The sequence below is a fragment of the Lepus europaeus genome, chromosome 21, assembly GCF_033115175.1.
Source record: "Lepus europaeus isolate LE1 chromosome 21, mLepTim1.pri, whole genome shotgun sequence".
Lineage (NCBI taxonomy): Eukaryota > Metazoa > Chordata > Mammalia > Lagomorpha > Leporidae > Lepus > Lepus europaeus.
Window position 1 is genome coordinate 52639900 of NC_084847.1, and position 22218 is coordinate 52662117.

At 56.8% G+C, this 22218-nt stretch overlaps 1 protein-coding gene across 12 annotated transcripts in view; it reads right to left on the minus strand.

The window, feature by feature from the left end:
- The window catches only part of CUX1 (cut like homeobox 1), a 318547-nt gene that overhangs the window by 245456 nt on the left and 50873 nt on the right, over nt 1-22218 (minus strand). The gene's annotated exons all lie outside the window — the stretch shown is intronic.

Sequence of the window (22218 nt, forward strand, 5' to 3'; positions counted from 1 at the left end):
GGAACCAACCAGAGGATGGGTGACGAGGACAGCTGACGACCAGGGCATACCCCAGACACCCGGGAAGCATGGCGGGGTCTCCCTCCGCTGACCGACCCCACCGCCACCCCCGCTCCATCCCCAACTTCCAAAAATTTCACTTGCTTCCCCTTTCGACGGCAATAACCCAACAGGCTCCCAGCCGACGGGAGCTGCTTTGCTGGTGCCACTTGGAGTGGCCCGCGCCAGGCAGGACGCACGAGGGGCAACGTTCACTCAGTGTGCGGTCAACAAAGAAACTGCAGGCAGTTGGGGGGAGGGGGTGGTTGGTTAGTTGGTGGGGGGGAAGTGGTTAGTTGGTGGGGGGGGTTGGTGAGTTGGCATGTATATGGGGAGAATTGGTTAGCTGGTGTGGGGGGAGCTGGTGTGTGTCGGGGGGAGTTGGTGTGGGGGGGTTGGTTAGTTGGTGTGTTTGTGGAGGGGGGAGTTAGTTGGTGTGGGAGGAGTTGGTTAGTCAGTTGGGGGGTTGGTTAGTTGGTGTGTTTGTAGGGGGGTTGGTTGGTGTGGGGAGAGTTGGGTTAGCTAGTTGGTGTGTTTAGGGAGGGGGGAGTTGATTAGTTGGTGCGTTTGTGGAAGGGGGAGTTAGTTGGTGTGGGGGGTTGGTTAGTTGGTGTTGGGGGAGTTGGGATGGTTAGTTGGTGCGTTTGTGGAGGGGGGAGCTGGTTAGTTGGTTGTTGACTTTTTTAAAAGGAGGGGACGGAGTGGGTGGGGGGAGAGATACCGCCACACCACACTCTCACACGTCCTCCTTTCGTCTTTCTGGCATTAAAACACATCTCAGGCAAACAAGCCCCAGAGAAGCACGTGGGCTGGAATTCAAGAACAGATGTCAAAGCTACTGCAGCAAAGAGGGAAACACGCAACATTCTGATAGACCACATTTGAAACCCAGCCCAGCCTTGCGCGAAGGCAGGCAGGGAAAAAGAGCAACGCGGGCCATGTGGGGAGCGGGGCGGGCGCGCGGGAGAAGAGCAGCTCCAGGGAACATAAACAGTCTGGGAGGAGGAGGCTGAGGCATCTATATTTAAGCAGCAGCAGCACAAGTTATAAAAGGAGACTTCAAGAAGGGCGGAAAAAAGCCAATATTGAAATATGACAAAAAAGCAAAAAAAAAAAAAGTTTGTGTTCCATCGCTGTCACACACAGGGACACAGAAGACATCAGAGAAAAATAGCAATGGTGGCTGTCAGCCAGGACCCTCCTGCCTGGCCAGGGGGCAGCCGGTCATTGGGCATCCAGCTGAACAGGTGCCAGGTGCTGGGGACTAAGGGTGACCGCGGGGTCCCCGGCTCGACTCCCACTTTCCGATTGAGTGGGGGAAACGTCGTGGGGACGCGGGAAGAGTGTGGGGTCTGTAGGACACTGTCTCCCGTGGCTCCCCGTCTGCTCCTTGGGCTGTGAGATCCCTGAGCTGGGACAGGTGGCCTGGGGGCTGCAGAGCCAGTGTGCCTGAGGCCACGGGCTGCTGGCAGTCGGGGACTCTGCGGGGACGCACCTGGGGCCCGTGGACATATGCAGGTCGGCTTGAGAAACCAACGGGGGTCTCCAAATGGCACACGGCGCCACCCGCCACCTCGGAAACAGATTGGCACAGTCAGGAGGAGCTGAGCCACCGCCACCGCCACCGCAGATGGGGTTGGTCAGATTGAAGGCTCAAGGTCTTTGATAGAAAAACACCAAATCCCACGGAGAGACCAAGGCGTTCTCTCCGGCGGTGCAGATCCGGCAACGGGAGGAGGAAGCTAGTAAACACGAAGCAGATACTGTTTGATTATCAGCCGAGTCTTCATATTCAAAGTGTCAAATATCGCGATGCATTAACCAGGGGACTGCACGTGAGTGGGGGTGGGGGTGGAGCGGGGGGTGAGACGCAGCCAGAAAGGAGGACAGAGGGGCCCACACTGAAAGGCACCAAAAATACACAAAGGTGGGGGGGACCAGCCTGGGAGGAATGTCAGGGTCCAGCAATAGCACACTGGCATGGCAACTCACAGACACACACACACATGCACGCACACACACGGTTCCACATGTGCTTCGGGGTGCAGGACGGTCATCGAGATAAATTTCAGCACCAACAACAAAGCGTACAACGATGCCAGCATCAGTTATGAGACTACCCATGCAGCTGCTTCAGGCGCTAAGCATCTTGGGAAAGCCACGGAGCAGGCACGAGGCCGCGCTTGGCCTTGGAGGCACCAGCGGACGGGCACCTGCATCCACAGTATGCATCTTTTGGCTACTTAGCCACATGCGTGAATTATTTACCTGGAAAACGGCAATAATTTTTAAAATCCCGCCAATGAGGGGCTGCTACAGTGGCACAGCGGGTAAAGCCGCCATCTGCAGCTCTGGCATCCCCATATGGGCGCCAGTTCAAGTCCCAGCTGCTCCACTTCCAATCCAGCTCTCTGCTAACGCACCTGGGAAAGCAGCAGAAGATGGCCCAAGTGCTTGAGCCCTGCACCCATGCAGGAGACCCGGATGAAGCTGCTGGCTCCTGACCATTGCGACCATTTGGGAAGGGAACCAGCGGATGGAAAACCTCTCTCTTGTCTCTCTCTCCCTCTCTCTCTGTAACTTTGCCTTTCAAATAAATAAAATACATCTTAAAAAGATGAGATGCCCATGTCCTACCCAATTCCAGCTTCTTGACAATGCAGATCCTGGGAGGCAGCCCATGACGGCTCAATTGGGTTCCTGATCCCTACATGGGAGACCTGGATTGAGTTCCTGGCTCCTGGCTCCAGGCCCAAATCCGGCCCTGGCCATTGTGGGTATCTGGGGAATGGACCAGCAGATGAACACTCCGTCTGTTTAACAAACCCAGAAAAGCTAAAAAGTGAGCTGCGCACATCCAAACAACAGCTGCCGCCTGCACAACGCGCTGTGCACCGGCCAATCTCGGGGTGCAGGAGCGGGCGGGAGGCAGCAGCGCTGGTCACAGAACACCACCCAGCCCAGGAGCCGGCCCTGAGAACCTCTTCATTCCACCAAGGCCGCTCCACCTGCCCTGCCCAGGAGAGCTTCCTGAGGCCCCGGCTACCTCCAGCTCATCCACACACACACACAGGCCCCCATCCGCGACGGGGCTGGGCAGGGCACCCCCAGCGCTGCAGAGGGCCGGAGTCCTGTTTGCCTCCCTGGTGGCAATTTCAGGCATGCTTTTTCTCTACTTCTAAAAGATCCCCAACGGGCAAGGCCCCTCAGACCTGCCATCTCTCAGCCTCTCAGACAACTATTAACGATGTATTAAAAAGCAAATGTTAAAAATGCCCATGTGGTGCAGTGGGTAAAGCCGCCACCCGGGATACCTTCAGCCTATATGGAACCGCTGGGTTTGAATCCTGCCTCCACTTCCAATCCAGCGTCCTGTCAATGCTCCCGGGACGCAGTGAGTCATGGCCCGAGTACGTGGGTCCCTGCCACCCACCTGGGAGACCCGAATGGAGTTCTGGCTCCTGGCTGGCCTGGCCTAGCTCTAGTTGTTGTGAGCATTTGGGAAGTGAATCAGCAGATGGGAGATCCATCAATCACTTTGTCTGTCACTCTGCCTTTCAAATACATAAATCCTTGAGAGAGAGACGGACAGAAACACCAAGAACTGGTTGCTGATTTCAAAGAAACTGCTGGGAAAAACTTTTCTCAAATAAATCAAGTCTCCTGAGTACGTGAGGAGAGGGGCATCACTCACCTCTCAAGTGCAGGGCGCCGTTTGTCTGAAGCTGGGGAGGCACCTGCAGGCCCCGCCCACCTGCCTGCCCCGGTCGGGGGGATGGGATGCCCAGGCCAGAGCACGCTCTCTGCAGACACAGCCAGACCCCCGCAGGGCGGGCGCCTTCCCGTGCCCCAGCACCCCGACGCCTGGGCCGACCACGTCGGCCTCACTCCCTCTAGCTCCGTCCAGAGCGACAGGGATTACCTGTCAAACTCATCACACAGCACAGCCCACAGGAGAAGTTTTAACAGCTTCCTCAGCGCACGGGGCAGGCTTCATTTCCAACAACAGAATCGCTCGGGTGGACAGAAAGGTGCTCTGGCTAGAAAGGGGTCAGAGGCCCGAGCCCACCCAGCAGCCTGCTCCTGTCACCCCTCTCAGACCCCCAACAGCCTTCATTCACTGAAAACCTTGGACCGGAATCCAGGCCCCAGGCCTGCGCGCCCTGTGTGGCTGTGTTCGCACGACCTCCGGTCCCTGGAGGTAATTAAGATAATGCGCTCAAGTTCACGGCACGGGAAGCGCTACAGAGCCACACACTTGACCTCAGCCCAGGCAGGAGCTCCGGGATGCAGCTGAACCGCGAGCGCCCCTGGTCTGCAGACGCCCGCTGTCCAGCAGAGGGGATGAGGCAGGCCCCAAAGATGGGTGGGGGGAAGGCGCCAAGCCGGCGGAGCACCGGGGGGCGCACTTCCAGCAAGAACACTCTTCAGGTTTTTGTGAAAGACGCACCGTGCTTGGCAGAGCGGTCGCTGGGGCGGAGCAGGGGGGACAGGGACGTGCCACTAGGGAGTGGAGGCCAGCGGAGGTGGGTGGGGGTCCTGAGAAAATTAGAAATGTCAAGACCACCTCCCCGAATTATGTCCCCTGCAAACCCACAGCACCCCCCCACACACACACACACTCACTTATCAATATGAAATGCACGCCATTTCTCCCTCTCACAACGTGGGTCACGTTCCTTACGTGGGGGCACTCCGGGGGAGGGGACCCTGCCCTGTCTACACTCTCCGTGCCTTTTGCACGTGCAAATGCAAAGCCTACCCTGAGAAGCCAGCATTTACCTTTTAGACTCATTTTCCCCTCTAAGGAGTCCAAGGCTCTGCGGGGCTGCTAAGGACCCAGGAGCCCCCCACTCCCAGCAGCTGCCCCTCCTGGGGGCTGCAGGAAATCCCCACTGCTCTCTCCCAGGCACCACCCCGGGGCAGATGGGGCCTCCTGCAGCGGGGAGAGCCTGGCAGAATGCCCACAGTCAACACTGAGGATTTTCCTGCAAAGTTTCAGGTTGAGGGCCAGGTCCGGCCCCGGTGCCACCAAACGCTCCGTGACACTGAATCCTGACCCGCGCTTTCCTGCTCACAGCCTCTGACTCAGTGTCACATCCCTCAAAGACCTCATTAGGGCTCCAGCTGCCATAATGCGCACCCAGGACGCCACGGCTTCTTGCCCCCACCCTGGACCCCAGCAGCAGGAGACCTGGGGCAAAGGTGGAGCAATAGGAGGAGACCCAGCCCCCCGGGTCCGGCAGGTGTGTGCACAGGCACGCGTGTGCATGTGTGCGTGTGCGTGTGCGTTCCACAGAAGGCCAGGAGTGAAAGGAAACGGCTGCGTGGGGACAGAAGCATGACTCGAAGCCGCGCTGTGGATGCTGCATGCAGTGTAGACAGAGTGTCCCACACAGTTCTGCACGGACACGCGGCGGGGTGGCCAGGACACAACACGACACAACCCTCTAGGAAGGGGCTACGTCCCGCCAAAGCCCCCACCTGGGCTTGCCATTCCCTGCTCAAAAGGCTTCCGGGAGGGGAGGCGTTTGGCACAGGGGCGAAGACGGCGCTTGGGACCCCCATGCTCCACGCTGGGCTCCAGGCTCACTCTGCTCCGGACCCCAGCTTCCAGCTGGTGCTGACCCAGGGAGCTGGGTCCCTGCCAGCCATGCGGAACCTGTGTTAGATCAGGCTCCTGGGCACTTGGGCAGTGAACCACAGGCCAGGAGGTGTCTGTGTGTGTGTGTCTGTCTGTCTGAGGGGCCCTCAGATCTGCACCCAAATGCCCCCTCCTTACCTGCCCGTCCCCACCAACAGGGCTGGGGACATGCGTGTCCATGTCCACCTCTCTGAGCTCGCCCTGCAACTCCTACTGCAGCTGTCACAGCCTGAACACAGAGCCCTCTCTCTGCTGCTGACCCACCCGAGGGGTGTAGGCCACCTGACCTAGTGCTCCTCATGAGGACTCGCAGGAAGGCACCCAGGGATCCAGTGGGACCCATCATGGCTGTCACCCCTGCTCCCTGGGCCTGACGCTTGTCCCAAAGCGGGAGAAGAGCAGCACCCTGGGAACACTTCGCGGGGATGAATCCTGGTGCGGGGTGGGGGTGGGGGGAACCCAGCCCATTTCCAGTTATGATGGTTCTTACCAGGCCTCGCCACTTTTGCTCACTACTGGGGGGCTGTGGAGAGCCCCCACCCAGGGACCCAGCCTCGAGTAACTCTCCTGATCCTTACCTGTAACACCTGTGACCCAGGCCAGCCACCAAACCCAAAACGGGAGATCAAGTCCCAGTGCCGGCGGCGACAACCCCAGCCCCTGCCCCACCTGGTGGTGTGAGGGGTACCTCCCCGGCTGCCCACCTGGTGGTGTGAGGGGTACCTCCCCGCCTCCTCTCTCCCCCAAGGCAGCAGAATCACACATCTGGCCTGGACACTAAATTGTTTGCTCTGGAGGTGACTTGACGGGAACTCCCGGTCTCAGAGATGCCAGTGAAACACCTGAGTCAGCCCATGAGGCTCCTGAGTGGTGGGCCCCGCCCCTAGGAAGCCAACACGGGGACTTACAAATCAACACAGGGACTTACGTGGAGTGAACGGGGGCAGGATTTACCACCATGGGGGTGCACTGAATTCTGACTTTGGACCAAGTGGACACATCACCCATTCAGAAAATAAAATCAAATACAAACACATCAACTAGCAAAACGAAAGGCAAGGGAGCAAAGCCGCCACGCGGCCTGTTTCTCCGCTCCTGGGGACGGAGCGGTGTCCACCGGGAAACCAAGAGTTCGGTTTGAATGCCAGTGCAGCCAACGAGCCTTGTGCTACAGGGAACACTGGTGAGACTCTCATCTGAGCCGCCAGACGTGAGTGACGGGGCTCGGGACACAGACTGGCAGACAAGGCGGAGCAGGCGCAGGCCAGGACCCCTGAACCCCGACGGAGAGACCTGGGCCCTACAGGTAGGTGTGCGGCACCGCGTGAAATTCCTGATGCTGGACCCATCGGGGGCTCCCAGCTCGCAGTCTCCGCGGCTCTCTTTTGGCTGAATCTCAAAAAACAAGAGCAGAAATGCTGCCTACCGGCCTCAGCCTTCCAGACCCACACGGCTCCCCAGCCCTCAGCAACCCAGCCTCCCCACGCCTGCCCCTCGGCCACGCCACCCGGAGTGCGGGCCTTGGTGTCCGGTGACCTGCGTTTGCCTGGGTTCTCTCACTTTCTGTGCTGTCTTGTTCTGGGGTGCGAGTGGGACTCTCCGCCTTGGGTGGGCCCCTCCCCGCCCCAGCATCTACCTTCCCCGGTAGGGCCCTCGCTGCGGGGTATGGAGGGGCCGGCGAGCTGTGGCCTGCTGTTGACACTGCCCCTCCTGTGGGCCTTGGATCCACTGGGAGAGAAGCAACCCTGGGGGCGTCTGACCTGGTCCCAGGTCGGGAGGCACAGGTGCCCATGCACGTGACCTGCCCGGGCTGAGCGGCTCCCCAGACTTGATGGCTCCAGTTCTTTTGAGACTTGGGACAACGTATTGTCAGACAAGTGGGGACTTGTTAAAATCAGAGAATGTCTGGGGGCAGGTGCTCAGTGCAGCCACTAATATGCCACTCGGGTCACCCACTTCCCCTATCACACACAGTGCCTGCATTTGAGTCCCCTGCTCATGGACACCATCAGAGGCAGCAGGTGATGGATCAAGCATCCCTGCCGCTCACAGGGAAGACCCTGAATGAGTTCCAGGCTTCTGGCTTCAGCCTGGCCGGTTCTGACCATCACAGGCATTTGGAGAGCAAACCATTAGAAAGAAGGTATCTTTCTCTATGTCTGTCTCTCTATGCCTTGCAAGTAAATAAAATGTAAAACAGATATATTTTTTTAAAAAAGATTTACTTATATGAAAGGCAGAGTTACAGACAGAGAGAGGTCTTCCATCCACTGGTTCACTCCAAAATGGCCACAACAGCTGGAGCTGCACCTATCCAAAGCCAGGAGCCAGGAGCTTCTTCCAGGTGTCCCACGTGGGTGCAGGGACCCAAGGACTTGGGCCATCTTCTACTGCTTTCCCAGGCCATAGCAGAGAGCTGGGGAAGTGGAGCAGCCAAGACGCGAACCACCAACCACATGGATGCCAGTGCTGTAGGCAGCGACTTAACCCACTATGCCACAGGGCTGGCCCCAAAACAAACTTTTTTAAATAAGAAACGCCCATGAAGGTGGACATGGAAAAATTCATTCACCTCGTCCCCCCACCACTCTGGCTGCAGAACAGGCGATGGACCTCAGGGAGGACAGGCCGAGGCTGCACCACCCTGCAGGGGACAGGGGAACATGGACTCCAGAGACCTCTCACTGGCTGGACCCGGGACACGGAATGAGGGCGACGAACCAGAACCACCGTGCAGGATGGCAACTGCTAGCAACTGGCTATGGAAATATGAATTATATCCCCCTCCTCCAGGGCCCCGCAGCCCTGAGTGGCAACTCTGTGTGTAGGTGCAGAGGCCAGCCCAGCCACACAGAAGGTGTTGTGGCCTGTGCCACCCCAGAATGACCCCCAGTCCCGAGGTCATGTCAGGAACTGTTGGGAAGCAGCTGCCGCTAACCCATTTCCCAGACTGGGAAAACCAAGTCTTAGGCAACTGACTGGTCTTGCCCACATCATGCTGGAGCAGGTGGTGCCAGGGTGGCCCTTTGGGTGGCCCCAGAGCTGAAGCTTTTTGAGAGAAACTACGCCACTGCCTCCTCCCTCCGCTCCAGGCCAAAAGCACTTTCCTTTGTGCAGGAAATAGGGGGCCAGGCCATCAGCCAAAAACGAGGCAGGGACAGGGGAACCGTTGTGTTTTAATCTCAAAATAATTATGCCCCTGCCAAAAGGACTAACTCTGATCTCATCTACGCTGGTAAAAATGTTTTCCTCCCAAAGTATTTGTTTCAGAAATAAGCCTTTAATTTGAACACTTTAGGAGCCAAAATTTCTGTCTGTTGAAAATATTTGTTTCTATTGTTTGGCAGGAATCAATTTGTTAGGGCACCAGCCACTCTGGCAAGGGTTCCCCGCCGCTTCTCTGGGAAAGTGCTGGCGGCAAAGCCATCCACCGCCCTGCAGCTCGCTTGCTCGCTCCGTTCCCGCTCTCTGTTTGGGCTGCCCCAGCCCCAAACATCTGCCAGCGCAGACCCAGGCTGGGAACCAAAACAAACCACCCAGCATGAGTGTGCCAGGAAAGAGACACTTCGGGGGTCCCTGGGAGCGCGAGCTGGGCGCGTCTGGTTTTCCTTAATAATAACGATTGTGACTGCCAGCTCCTACCACTGCTACTGCTACTGCAACTTCAGGCCCCTCTTCTGCATAGCCCCGCTTCTCGGGACGCTGGACCGCCCCGAGCAGGTGCACCACCGAGGTAGCGGCCACACGGCCCTTCCAGACTCCTGAGCTCGGTGTGCTCAGAGCGCCGCTCCTGCCTGACCTGATGGAAAGCTACGTGACACGAAGGGTAAGAGGAGAGCCAGCGAGACGGCAGTTGTCACCCCCGCCCAGGAGGACGAGCCCTCCCACCTCTCTGCACACCACGGGCTGGGGTGTGTAAGAGACGGCTGGCCACAGCGCAACACGATCACAGTTATAGGTGAAGTGCTGGTAACCTCATTCTCAAACTGTCAGGTGTAGTGTGTGTGTGTGTGTGTGTGTGTGTTTTCTAATCACAGCTGTGCCTCGCACTTGAGAAGGCCTACCTGTGGCTGCATTACCTTCTCACATTTTAATTAGCAAGTAAAACTCTAAAAAAGCTCTCACGATGTTTTCGCTGGGAATTTGTAAGCAAAAGTTAAGAGACGCCAAGACAAGACGCCTGTCGACCACACGGGGCGAGTCCATGGTGACGCTCCCAGCGGCCCCGACCCCGCTCGGAGCTTTTTTCTCTCTGCAGTCCATCTTCAGGATCTTCCGAGCCGTGTTCAGTGAGCGAGGCTGATGAGATCCTGCCGTTGGCCGAGAGCTGCTGCCAGCCAGATGGCCCCGCAGCGCGGCTCTCGTATGGCAGAGAACGTGAGTGCCCCGGGCAATGCCTTTGCTCGCTCCTGGCACCGGGACTCTGGCTGCTATCAGGAAACCTGGGTGCTGGGCACCAACAGGTCAGGCTGTGTGATGGCGTCCGGTGCCAAGAGCAGAGACAGGATTTTAAAGGGGCCATTCGCCTCCTCCACGCGCCTCGCCTTGAGTGATGGAAGCCTTGATGGGCACCCACAGAGGCCAAGGCCGCCCCACAGGCCGACCCTGTGGGCGGCGGACAGCGACTCCAGCCATCAGCTGCTCTCCACCCTGTCCAGCGCCCTCTAAAGATGGCTGGAGGGTTTCTTTAGCTCGACCACCACACCTGCCCAAGAGCTGCTGCTGCCGCCTAAATGTGCCAAGGAGCAGGAGGCCCCACTGCCCCTGCCACCACACTGTGGGGCTTGGATACTGAATTTGGCCCAGGGCCCCAGCCAGCTCAGGTCCCAGCACCCTTTGCTCCAGGCTCTGACCCAGCACAGACAGCGCCTCTGCACCCTGGCTCTCTCCTCGGGGAGGCAGGAGATCCACGCTGATGACAAACGTTCCGATCTCAGTGGCTGCTCCACGTTCAAGTCCTCATCACCTGTCTAACTCTGAGCGTCGGTTCTCGACCACAGACCTCCAGGAGACTGCTCACCAGCTCGCTTGCTTGGGCCCAAGAACGGCGTCTTCTCCCTGCCCTGCATTCTGTCTCTGTGGTGCTTCTCAAGGGATGAAGAGGAGGAGCAGAGAGAAGCTGCCAGCCCACCACGTCTCCGCATGACCACGCAGGGCCCAGGAGGCTGGGACGCTGTCCACACGGCACCAGGGAGGCAGCCTGGGCCAGGCAGGTGTGTCCCTGCCTGTGTCCATCACAGGCCAGGAGCCACGGGCAGCCGAGTGTGAGGGGGCGGAGCCTGCCAGAACCACCGTCTGACTCTGCTAGACTGCGCGCATGTAGAGAAACCTGCGTGGATCTGAAATGACAACCGAGACCTTCGGCCATCGGGGCCGGCGCTGTGGCTCAGCAGGTTAAGCCATCACTTGCAATGTCAGCTCTGGCATCAGAGAACGGGTTCAAGTCCCGGCTGTTCCACTTCGATCCAGCTCCCTGCTAAAGTACCTGGGAAAGCAGCAGCAGCAGCAGATGGCTCAAATGCTTGGGCCCCTGTACCCACATGGGAGACCAGCATAGAGCTCCTGGCTCCTGGCTTCAGCCTGGCCCAGCCTTGGCTGTTGCAGCCTGCGGAGAGTGAACCGGCAGATGGAAGACCTCTTTCTCGCTCTGTCTCTCTACCTTTCAAATAAATAAATCTTTTTAAAAAATCTTCAGTCATCAAAAACAGAAAGCATCGACCCCAGCCTGCGCACACCCGCGTGCTTATTTTATCAAGATTTTTAACAAGGGCCGAACAGAAGACTTCCTGGTTGACTGGGCGCTTGGCCCTCAGTGGCCTAACGGGCTGCCACACACCTGTAGGAGACTTAGGAAACCACATGGGGCTGCCAAGAGCGAAACCTTGGTCTGTGTGGCCAGGAGGTTGGGTAGGATGGGGGGGACTCGGGAGAAGGGGCCGGTCAACCTGCAGGGACAGCTGCACCCAGCCGGCGGGGGCCCGGGCGTCCCTCCCACGGGGCATCTCTGCCGCCAGCATTGCCCTCCTCCCACCCAGCCCCGCTCAGCTCAGGAGCAACCGAGGGAGACCCTTCTGGGCCCACTGTGGGGATGGAGGAAGGCAGGGAATAAAAGGGCCCCCAACAGTGCTGGGGTCCGAGCGCATGCAGTCCAGCAAACTCGACAACTGTAAGGTAGAAACCTCCAAGAAGCGGCACCAGGGCGGCTGGGGGCGGAGTAGAGAGCTGACCTCCTGTCGGGAGGCTCAGAAAAGAGCTCACGGGAAAGGTAGCAAGCAGGCAGCCTTAAGGATGGGACGAGGGCCGGCGCTGTGGCGCAGAGGGTCAAGCCACCGCCTACAACGCCGGCGTCCCCTGTGAGCGCCGGCTCGAGTCCCAGCTGCTGCATTTCCGATCCAGCTCCCTGCCAAAGTGCCTGGGAAGGCAGTGGAAGTTGGCCCAAGTGCCTGGGCCCCTGCACCCACATGGGTGACCCAGAAGAAACTCCTGGCTCCTGGCGGTGGCGATTTGGGGAGCAAACCAACAGATGGAACATCTATCTCACCCTCTTTCTGTAATTCTGCTTTTCAGATAAATAAATTTTAAGAAATAAAATTAAAAGGTGGGAGGGACTTCATGTGGGGTCTGAGAGGGAGAGAAGATTCCAGAAGGCACAGGCTGGGCAGAGGCAGTGACAGCAGCTGCAGCGCTGTTCATCAACTCGTGCTTCACACCCCTTGTTTTTAATCCCCGCGACAATCCGCCAAGAAGTCACGGTGCCCACTCCCCCCACCCAGGCCTCTTCGCTGACCCGGCCACCGGGGTCATCCGCACCTGCACCCTTCAGCCATGGCAGTGGCTGTCCGCTGGGGCACAGGAGGGGAGGATGCCAGGGCACCTGCTGACGCTCTGCACACACGCCCCCCCACCCCACTAGGAGCAGGGGCAGGGACTCAGCTGGCTGCTTCCCAGCCCCCTTATAAGCCAAGGCAAGATGCTGGGGTCCCCGGCACCAGGGGAGGCGGGGGGTGGTGGTGGGTGGATCCAGGAAGAAGGCGCTGGGAATGGGGCACCAAGGAGAGGCCTTGAATGTGGACTTGGGTCTCCAGGCAGTTGCTGCACAACGCTTTGGGGAGCTCACTGCGGTAGCAGTGGGGTGAGAGGGAGGAGGGGCCACAAGCAGGCCCGCTGCAGCTCAGGGTGGGGCGGGACGGGACAGGGTCCAGGGGACCAGAGGCGTCCAGCCTCAACTCCTACCAAGAAGGCAGCTGCTAAGTAAAATCTGCGAGGACATCAAGACACAGAAAAGAAACAAGTACTGAAATCCCAGAGACTCCTGAACCAGCCTGAGGGAATAAAATAAACACAGGAAGCGGCCCCAGGACGAGAAAATAGGATCTACTAAAATGGAATTACGAGCCTGGCACTGAGCGGCGTCCCCGCGGCCGCCAGCGCGCGCTCCCGTCCCCGAGCCGTCAATGCCCGCGGGGCTCCCCGGGCCAGTCGGCAGCTGACCTGTCAAATCTGTCTTCTGGAGTAAAAATGGAAAGGCCGAGTGGCAGCCGTAACATGGAATTTCCTTGTTTTTATTAGTTTAAGGCTCTGACAGAGCAACTTGCACGCTGGGGAGAACGGCTCGGACGAGGACTACTTGCAGCACAGATCCAGTTACCTCTCACATGTTTCCAATCACTCTGCTTGCCAACGCTACTGCTTATCAAAAGGCGCTTGTGGTTTAAAAGCAGGGGAACGGGCTGCCCCCCCCAAGTGCCTCTGCCCTTTCTGGGGTGACCTCAGCCTGCTGGATCCCCGGCCCCCGCAGGCTGCCAGAGAGGCCGGGGCCCCGCTACCGCCGGTCCCAGGCGAGCTGGAGGGAGGGAGAAGCCAGCCTCTTGCAAGTGCGGCTACGGCAGAGAGGCAGGAACGGGGAGGCTCGGTTTTGTTGGATTCTTACAAAAGCTACAGATGCAATCTGTCCTTTTTGCTCCGGTACACTCAGTCCAGGGACTGGGGGCCTGCAGAAACACACACACCAGCGGGCAAAACCTCAAGACCCCCCCACGCTGGAAGTAAGCGCTGTCACGCAGCTTCCCATGCCCACGGCTAAGCCTACGGAGGTTTGGGGAGGCCCACAAGGAACCAGCCGGGCCACACGCTGGGCGTCAGGCCACTGAGGCTGGGCGAGCACCCACGTGGCTGGAGAGGGAGACAGCCGGACTCACCCTCCACAGTCGGAATCTCATACATCCATGCATTCGGCAAACTGAACACACAACCCCTGTTCTCGCCTCGCCCTCGCAGGGTTCACCCAACACACCGAGCGCCCCAACTTCACCAGGACGGCAGGGGTGGGCAGAAAGAATATGAGACCTCACTGGACACCAAACGAAACACACCGCCCTATAAACTCAGAGGGAAGTCTAGGGAGACTCGGGCGGCGGCGTGCTGGCAGAGAGGTGGCTGCCCCGCAGGGGGCCAGCCGGGCGCCTTCACTGAGCAGCCGGGTGTCACTTTATTCTTCAGGCAGGCTGACCGCCGGCCTCACCCGGCAAGGACAGAGAGGCTGTGCAGAAGATCACAAGGTGTCCCACAGTCTGTTTCCGACCCGAACACACACCTCCCCTGCCAACTCAAAGGGCTCGCAAATCCTCTGCAACGAAAAAGTTGGTGTTGAACTTGCTGGGGACACGCGGGCTCCCGATTCCCAGCACCAACATTTATTTTTAATCAAGCTGATTTTTTCATTTGCAACCCGCTAATTCCATGACTGAGAATTTGTCAGGTTTCAGAATGGAATTAATTTTAGCTTTATACCCGAAAGACTGGTGCCACTGTGAAGTCTGCCCACTCTGTCCCTTCCAGAGGGTGCGGCCGGAGCTGGCAGAGGAGGGTCCCGGGTGAGCTCACCACGCCTCCCGGGGAGCAGAGCTATCGGGGGGCAGAGCCAGCCTTTTCTACACAATGCTGATGTGGCGGGACTGTACCCCCCCCCCCCCCAGAGTGGAGACAAACCTTGCACACTGCTGACACAGCTACTGTGGGGGCCACCGTCCCCACTGCACCTGCTCCTTGCTTAGCTGCCTTTTAAACTTCCTCCACCTCCACCTGCCCTGCCCACTGCCTGCCCGAGCCGGGGACAGCAGACAGCAGCCTGTGATACAAGAAAGTCCCCGGTGACCCATGCCCTTACGTTCTGCCCCCTGTCATCCCCTTGTCCCTGATTCTGGCCTCGTGACAGCTTCTGGAGGGCAGGGCCCGACCAGCAGCTGACTCTCAGGGCTCGCCGGTTCTTTCTGCCACCAGGAGGCTGGGGCGGTCACCCTGCAGCCGCTTGCTGCAAACAAGCGCTGGCCACCGCAGCTCAAGACCTCAAGGCCTTTTACTCCTCGGCCGAGGCAGCCTGGCCACAGCCTAGCCACGCGAGACCTCAGAGAGGAGCCAGCTGCAACTCTACAGGGAAACATTCCCCACCTAATTTCTGCAGGCGCCTCCAGGAAGCGGCCCGGCACCCAGCTGAGACAGGAGCTTGGGGCAGGAGCAGCAGCAAGGCCACCTGGGTGGCCGGCCGCTGTTGGAGCAGGGAGGGTGTCCGGGTAGGGCAGCCCCAGGAGGGACCTTCTTGGGAGTACAGAAACCACACTGGAGGTCAACAGTCAAACCAGGCTCTCCGCCGTAGGCCAGTCAGTCCCAGAGACATCTTTCGAGACCCCCAAAGGCGTAGATGGCGCCCCCCCCAACCCCGCAGCAAGCAGTGGGGGCAAGGGTAGCACTGAAGGTGCCCCCCCCCAACCCCACAGCAAGCAGTGGGGGCAAGGGTAGCACTGAAGCCTGCGCTGTGCACCAGAGGGGCTGCACGCAGAGGCCCAGCCGCGGCTCTGCACCGGACCCGGCACCGCCAAAGCCCCGCCCTGCTTCCCAGCCCAGGGGGTTCTACCCGTCTGAATCAAACTCCGTTCATACCTCGCGTGACTCCCTGAAGATTCAGAATCATTCCCTACTTGGGAGTCAACTTATTTTGTAAAATCGACACAATCCCCCCCAAGACGTTCTCCTACCTGGCGGCATCGCCATGGCGACGAGACACGGGCACCCACGCAGCGTTCCAGGTGCGCGAGGCAGAGCCACGGCCCGGACGGCGGCAGCAACGTGGACTTGGGAACAAGGGGCTTGTCACTTATTTACAACATCTCCGAAGCATTTCAGATCCTAACGCGCGAATATATATTTCACACAGTACCCAAACTTTTAAATATCCACAAGAAGATTTCATTTTTATAGGCAATAAACATTAAATCTAAAGGACTGGAACATAAAAAGTGTTTTAATACCGTATAAATCACCTTTCCCGAGACAGACTAAATCTCCGAAGGTTTTAAGGACTGCAATATAAATTTTTATGGCAAATTATCTACATAGAAACGACCTGCAGGAGACTCACTCGCCTCTCTCCTGCTCATTTACATAGTGCCGAACCCACCACGATGGCCAGCCGGACATGGACGTGGTGGAGAAACCCCGGAGCACAAGCTGGGTGGAGACCTGGGCGCGGCCGGATCTGTCCACATCTCCCCATCAGGGCCTCTGGCGAATCCTCAGCCCACAGGGGATGCTGGCTGCTCACAGGATGCACAGGCCGAGCACCCGAGGCAAGGGGACAGCCTGTGGCCAAGTCACATGTCCCCCTCCCCCCTCCTGAGCCCTCTGTACCGCCTGCCTGCCCCCTGGATGTCACCACCCCGGAACAGGTGCTTCCAGAACTTCCCGGGCACCAGACAACTCTTTTTGCACGTGGTTAGGTTTTCTAGCTTGCAACATAAAAAGAGATCCCAAAGAAAGGGGAAGTTAGGGTGGTTCTATCAGAGAGCAAAACACATCGCCAGCAGCCATGCTGTCAGTGGGTTACGAAATCTACAATCTGTCCCCAGAACACAGAGCCGACTCCACCCCCTCCGAGGGAGAGGACGGGAAAAACCAGCAAGTGGGCCCACGCGCGGGCCTGCGGTTCACCTTAGCCTGCTGCCCGCAGCAGCGGCGGGGGACGCGGCCGGTGGGAACGCTCTCCCTGTCGGTTTCAGTTCTGTCCATAGACACCGGAGCTGGCTGTCCGTGCCTTTTCCTGCAGCAGAGCTGTGGGCCCGTTAAGTCTCAACATTAAATAGAGCTCTCCCTCACCCTCTTGCAGGACCCACGTCAACAACGCAGCATCACACAATGCCGTGTGCAAATGAGAAAGGAAGAAGAAAGGCTTTTGGCAAAGGGGGCGCCAATTTTAAGTGACTTTAGCTCGGATGCATAAGCATTGACCACAGACTGACGAGAAGGGAGAGGGCCTTGTATCAACATTTTTCAATTAAACAGTCACATCCTCGTGAGAGACGAATCCACGCAGTCTCTCAGGCCGTGGAGAACGTGAGAAACGTCAGGCCCGTCTCCCCGCCCCACCCGCTGCGCCGCTTTCTTGTTGAAGCGGCCTTTTCTGTCCCGGACGTCCACAGGAGCGCGGTGAGAAGCCCAGGCTAAGTTCTGAAAAACGGACGCAGCAGAAGATACGGGAGGAACGTGGCGCCGGAAGCCCTGTCTTGCAAATCTCTCTCCAGATTCAGACAGCCCACGCCAACTGAAGGCGGCTTGTGTCATCTTATAGAAAACGCACTACAGTGTCGCACCCCTCAGCACACGGGTGGGAAACGAACAATGTGGACAACTCAACTTAAAGGCCTGTGACAAGAGCTGGCGCTGTGGTGTAGTGGGTAAAGGCACCACCTGCGGTGCCGGTACTCCATATGGGCACCAGCTCGAGTCCCGGCTGCTCCACTTCTGATCCAGCTCCCTGCTAATGCGTCTGGGAAAGCAGCAGAGGATGGCCCAAGTGCTTGGACCCCTGAACCCATGTGGGAGACCCGGATGAAGCTCCTGGCTCCGGGTTTCGGCCTGGCCCAACCCCGACCTTTCTGGACATTTGGGGAGTGAACCAGCAGACGGAAGATCTCTCTCTGGCTCTCCCTCTCTTAACTCAGCCTTTCCAATAAATAAATAAATCTTAAAAAAAAAAAAAACCCTGTGACCAGCACATGGCTCCCAGCCGCAGGCCTCAGCCTGGAGACAAGTTCTCTGTTCAAACACAAGGATGCTCCCGGGGTCTGAGTCACTCAACAAGCACTTGACCTGGGGGACAAAAAGCCAAAACAGGCACCGCCTCTGGCCTCAGGGGCTCCCAGTCTATGTGAGATAAAACACACAACAGACAGATGACAAATTACCCAAAGTGACCCTGAGTGACCTGTGACTGACCCCGAAACCAGGGAGACACTGTCCCTCTTGGCTTAAAAACTCATTTGCATTCGAGAGAGAAAAGAAAGGATTACTGTATCTGAACCCCATGACCTCAAGTTCAAATTCAAATGGCAGTGTCTCCAGCACCTTCCATTAGGACCCGCATCTGGGTTCTGGGTTCTGGGTTCGTTCTCTCTCTCTCTCTCTCTCACACACACTCTCTCTCTCTCTCTCTCTCTCACACACACACACACACACACACACACACACACTGAGCATAGCCTCAGGAAAGTAGGGGGCTGTCGTAGCTACGTCAGATTCCCACAGCACCCCGCACTAACGGAGCCGGAAGCTGCAGTCCCAGACCCCCGGTGGCAGCTTCCCTGGACCGGAGTTCAAACACAGAGCAACAGGGAAAGCGTCTGGGGTCCACAGAGGATCACTGGGCGTCTCTGAGAACAGAGTGACATAATGACCCTACACGATGCCACCCCAGCAAAGCGCTCGCGGCGCGACCCAAAATCACATCCCCCTCCCCCCAAAAAAAGATTCTGCTGAATGATCTAACACGGATAATTAAGACATCCTACTTAAGTGACAAAAGAAAAGTTAAAAATAAGAAGCAAGCAACAGCCTAAACAATGTCAAACCACACTTCAGAAATAACAAAGATCTCATGTTCGAGTGCACAGTGAGAAGCGGCAGACGCCACAGCCACGGGCACGGGCACAGAGGGTTCAAGGTCAAGGTGTCCCAGGCAGGAAGCACAGAGATGGGACTGCAGTTAGCACACACACAATGCAGCACACAGGGAAATGGGTTCGTGTCCTGGCAGGGCGTGAACATACCCTGGGTGGAACAGAGCTGCTGGCTCCAACCTTGTACCTGTTTTACAAGTGTGCCCACAAAACAAGCATCCGGGTCCCCAGGATGAACGCGGCCTGGGGTTCGGGCGCCTCTGGAAAGCCGCCCTGCCCTTGTCCTGACCCCTCAGCGCCAGGCTGTGCTTACTGCTGGGAGCCCCCAGACTCCTCGGCGGCCCCCACTCTTCAGCTCTCTGAACCCCGCCAGGTCAGCCAAGGACACGCCAGGCCCCCCGCCCTCCCCTGTGCAGGGCCCGCTGCTCTAGCTCTGTGGCTTCCCCCAGCACTCCCCTCCAGCCAGTGCCTGCCACCGGCCCCTCCCCTCCCCAACCCTCAGGGACACCCCCACCCCCACCCCAAAGAAGACAGAGACCCTGGGATTCCCAGAAAACAGAGCGCCTCCAATCACTGGAATTAGAGACCGCCATGCACCTGGAGAGAAAGTGGGGCAACAAGCACAAGGGCGCCCCCCAGCCCCGCAGGCCCCCTCGGAAGACGCTGTCTCCCTCTCAGCACCTTCTCACCTGCAAAATAAGGGGATACCAACTTTGCGGGGTGTTCCTCTTAATTTGTCATTCACTTTTACTTTGTGGGGGGAGAGCGAGCAAGCGAGCACTCTTCCAAAGGCTGGTCACTCCCCAAGCCTGCAGCAGCAGGCTCCGGGTCCAGGTCTGGGCCTGCCTCAGGCCAGGAGCTGGAACTCCATCCAGGTCTCCCCTGTGGGTGGCATCACCATCCACTGTCTCCCTGGGTGCTCTTTAGCAGGAAACTGGACGGGAAGTGGAGCTGGGACCGGGACCCAGGCACTCTGACGTGGGTACAGGCACCCCAAGCGGGGACTTAGGCCTCTGCACCAAGCACCCAGCCTGCGGGGTTTTGTGGAGACTGACTAAATGCAGCAAGATTTTATTTTATTTTATTTTTTTGCTAGCAAATTTTTTTTAAATGAAAAACACTGTCGCAGTTTACAGATAACTAACATTCCATAAGTGGGACTGTTGTTCGTGGGACGACCTTCTTCCCTACTCCCAGATCTGCTGTGTGTTCTGACTACAGTCCATCAGGTAGGGCTGGCTGCCATCACAGCAAGTATCACAGATCACCTCCGACACTAATTTCACACAATGGTAACTTCCTTATCATCAGAAAGCTAAGAGCTACGTAAGCGGGTTCAGAATCCAACATCATGTGGAGTTTTTGTTTTTTTTTTTTTTTCCAGAAAGCTTTTATTTAATAAATATAAATTTTCATAGGTACAGCTTTTGGATTATAGTGGTTCTTCCCCCCATATCTGCCCTCCCACCATCGCACTCATCCCACTTGCTACTCCCTCTCCGATCCCATTCTTCATTAAGATTCATTTTTAATTATCTTTATATACAGAAGATCAACTCTATACTAAGGAAAGATTTCAACAGTTTGCACCCACACAGACACACAGAGTAAAAGGTACTGTTTGAAGACTAGTTTTACAATTATTCTCATAATACAACTCATTAAGGACAGAGTCCTACATGGGGAGCAAGTGCACAGTGACTCCTGTTGTTAACAATTGACACTCTTCTTTATAACATCAGTGATCACTCAAGGCTCTTGTCATGAGCTGCCAAGGCTATGGAAGCCTTTTGAGTCCACAAACTCAGACATGATTTAGGGCCATAATCAAAGTGGAAGTTCTCCCCTCCCTTCAGAGAAAAGCACCTCCTTCTTTGATGGCCCATTCTTTACGCTGGGATCTCACTCACAGAAACCTTTCATTTAGGTCATTTTTGCCACAGTGTCTTGGCTTTCCATGCCTGAAATGTTCTCATGGGCTTTTTTAGCCACATCCAAGTGCCTTAAGGGCTGATTCTGAGGTCAGAGTGCTGTTTAGAGCGTTGTCATTCTATGAATCTGTGGTGTATCCCACTTCCCATGTTGGATCATTCTCTCCTTATTAATTTATTCTATTATTATTAGCAGACATTTTGTCTTATTTATGTGATCCCTTTGACACTTATTCCTATCCTTTTGACCAGGTATGCACTTAAACTGATCACGTTAACTAGTAAGATGGCATTGGTACCTGCCAACTTAATGGGATTTGGAGTCCCATGGCAAATTTTTAGCTTTACCCTTAGGGGTAAGTCCAAGGGAATGTGTGTTGAACTGTACATCTCCTCCCTCTCTTATTCCCACTCTTATTTTTAAGATCAATTTTCAATTGGATTTAAACACCTAAGAATAATTCTGTGTTAAGAGTTTAGCCAATGGTATTAAGTAGAACAAGAAAATAGTAAAAAGAATAAAATAGTAAGCTGTTCCTCGACACTTAGGACAAGGGCTGATCAAGTCACTGCTTCTCATAGTGTCAATTTCACCTCTACAGGTTTCCTTTTAGGTGCTCAGTTAGTTGTCACAGATCAGGGAGAACATATGATATCTGTCCCTCTGGGACTGGCTTATTTCACTCAGTATGATGTTTTCCAGATTCCTCTATTTTGTTGCAAATGACTGGATTTTCATTTTTTCACTGCTGTGCAGTATTCCATAGAGTACATATCCCATAATTTCTTTATCCAGTCTTCCGTTGACGGGCATTTGGGTTGGTTCCTGTTGATTCAGCTTAGCTAAACTGAACTTAAATGCAGCAAGACATAATGACCTCCCCTATGCACCAGATGCAGGGGAGCAAGGAAAGGAAGAGCTGGGCTCCCTCACTCACTCACTCACTCACTCACTCACTTCACTCAATCACTCACTCACTTCACTCATTCACTCACTCACTCACTCACTCAAACACACGCAACTCAGGCACTAAAGTCACCGCAGCAGACAAGAACTCCAGGCGCTGGTCCTTACACGGGGAGACACACACAGAGGAGCTATTGGTAAGGAAATGTGAGGATGCAATGGAATTCAGTGAGCCAGAGCCCACGGCGAGGCCTGGGAAGGAAGGCTCTCGGGAATGCTACAGAACTTGCTGGCCTCAGCGAACCCCTCTCCTGGAAACCCCTGACCTCACCTCTGTCTTGGCTCTGCTCTCCTGGCCTTGGCAGGCAGAGCGTCCCAAGCCTGCTGAGCTGCACCTGCTTCCTACAGACGCCCAAGAAACCAAGCCCTTCCAAACAAAACAGAGGCCATTGTCATCACCAGGCACAGCTGCAGGCAGCGGTTTCTCAGTCCGTGTGCCAGCAGCAAGAGTCGTCATCAGAGACCAGATCCCAAAGCAGGACACCAGCGCCCTGAGCGGTCCCTCCACCCACGGCTCCTCCACGGGCCCCATCACCATAGCAGGTTCAGCATCTCGGTCCCCACGCTGGTGCTGGTGGCACGGGCACAATTCACCCTTCTTGCAAACCCCCAATTTAGAGAAAGAGGACAGCGGCGTAGATAAGAGGAGGAGAACGCGTTTGCCCACAGCAGGAGGAGTGCCAACAGCGC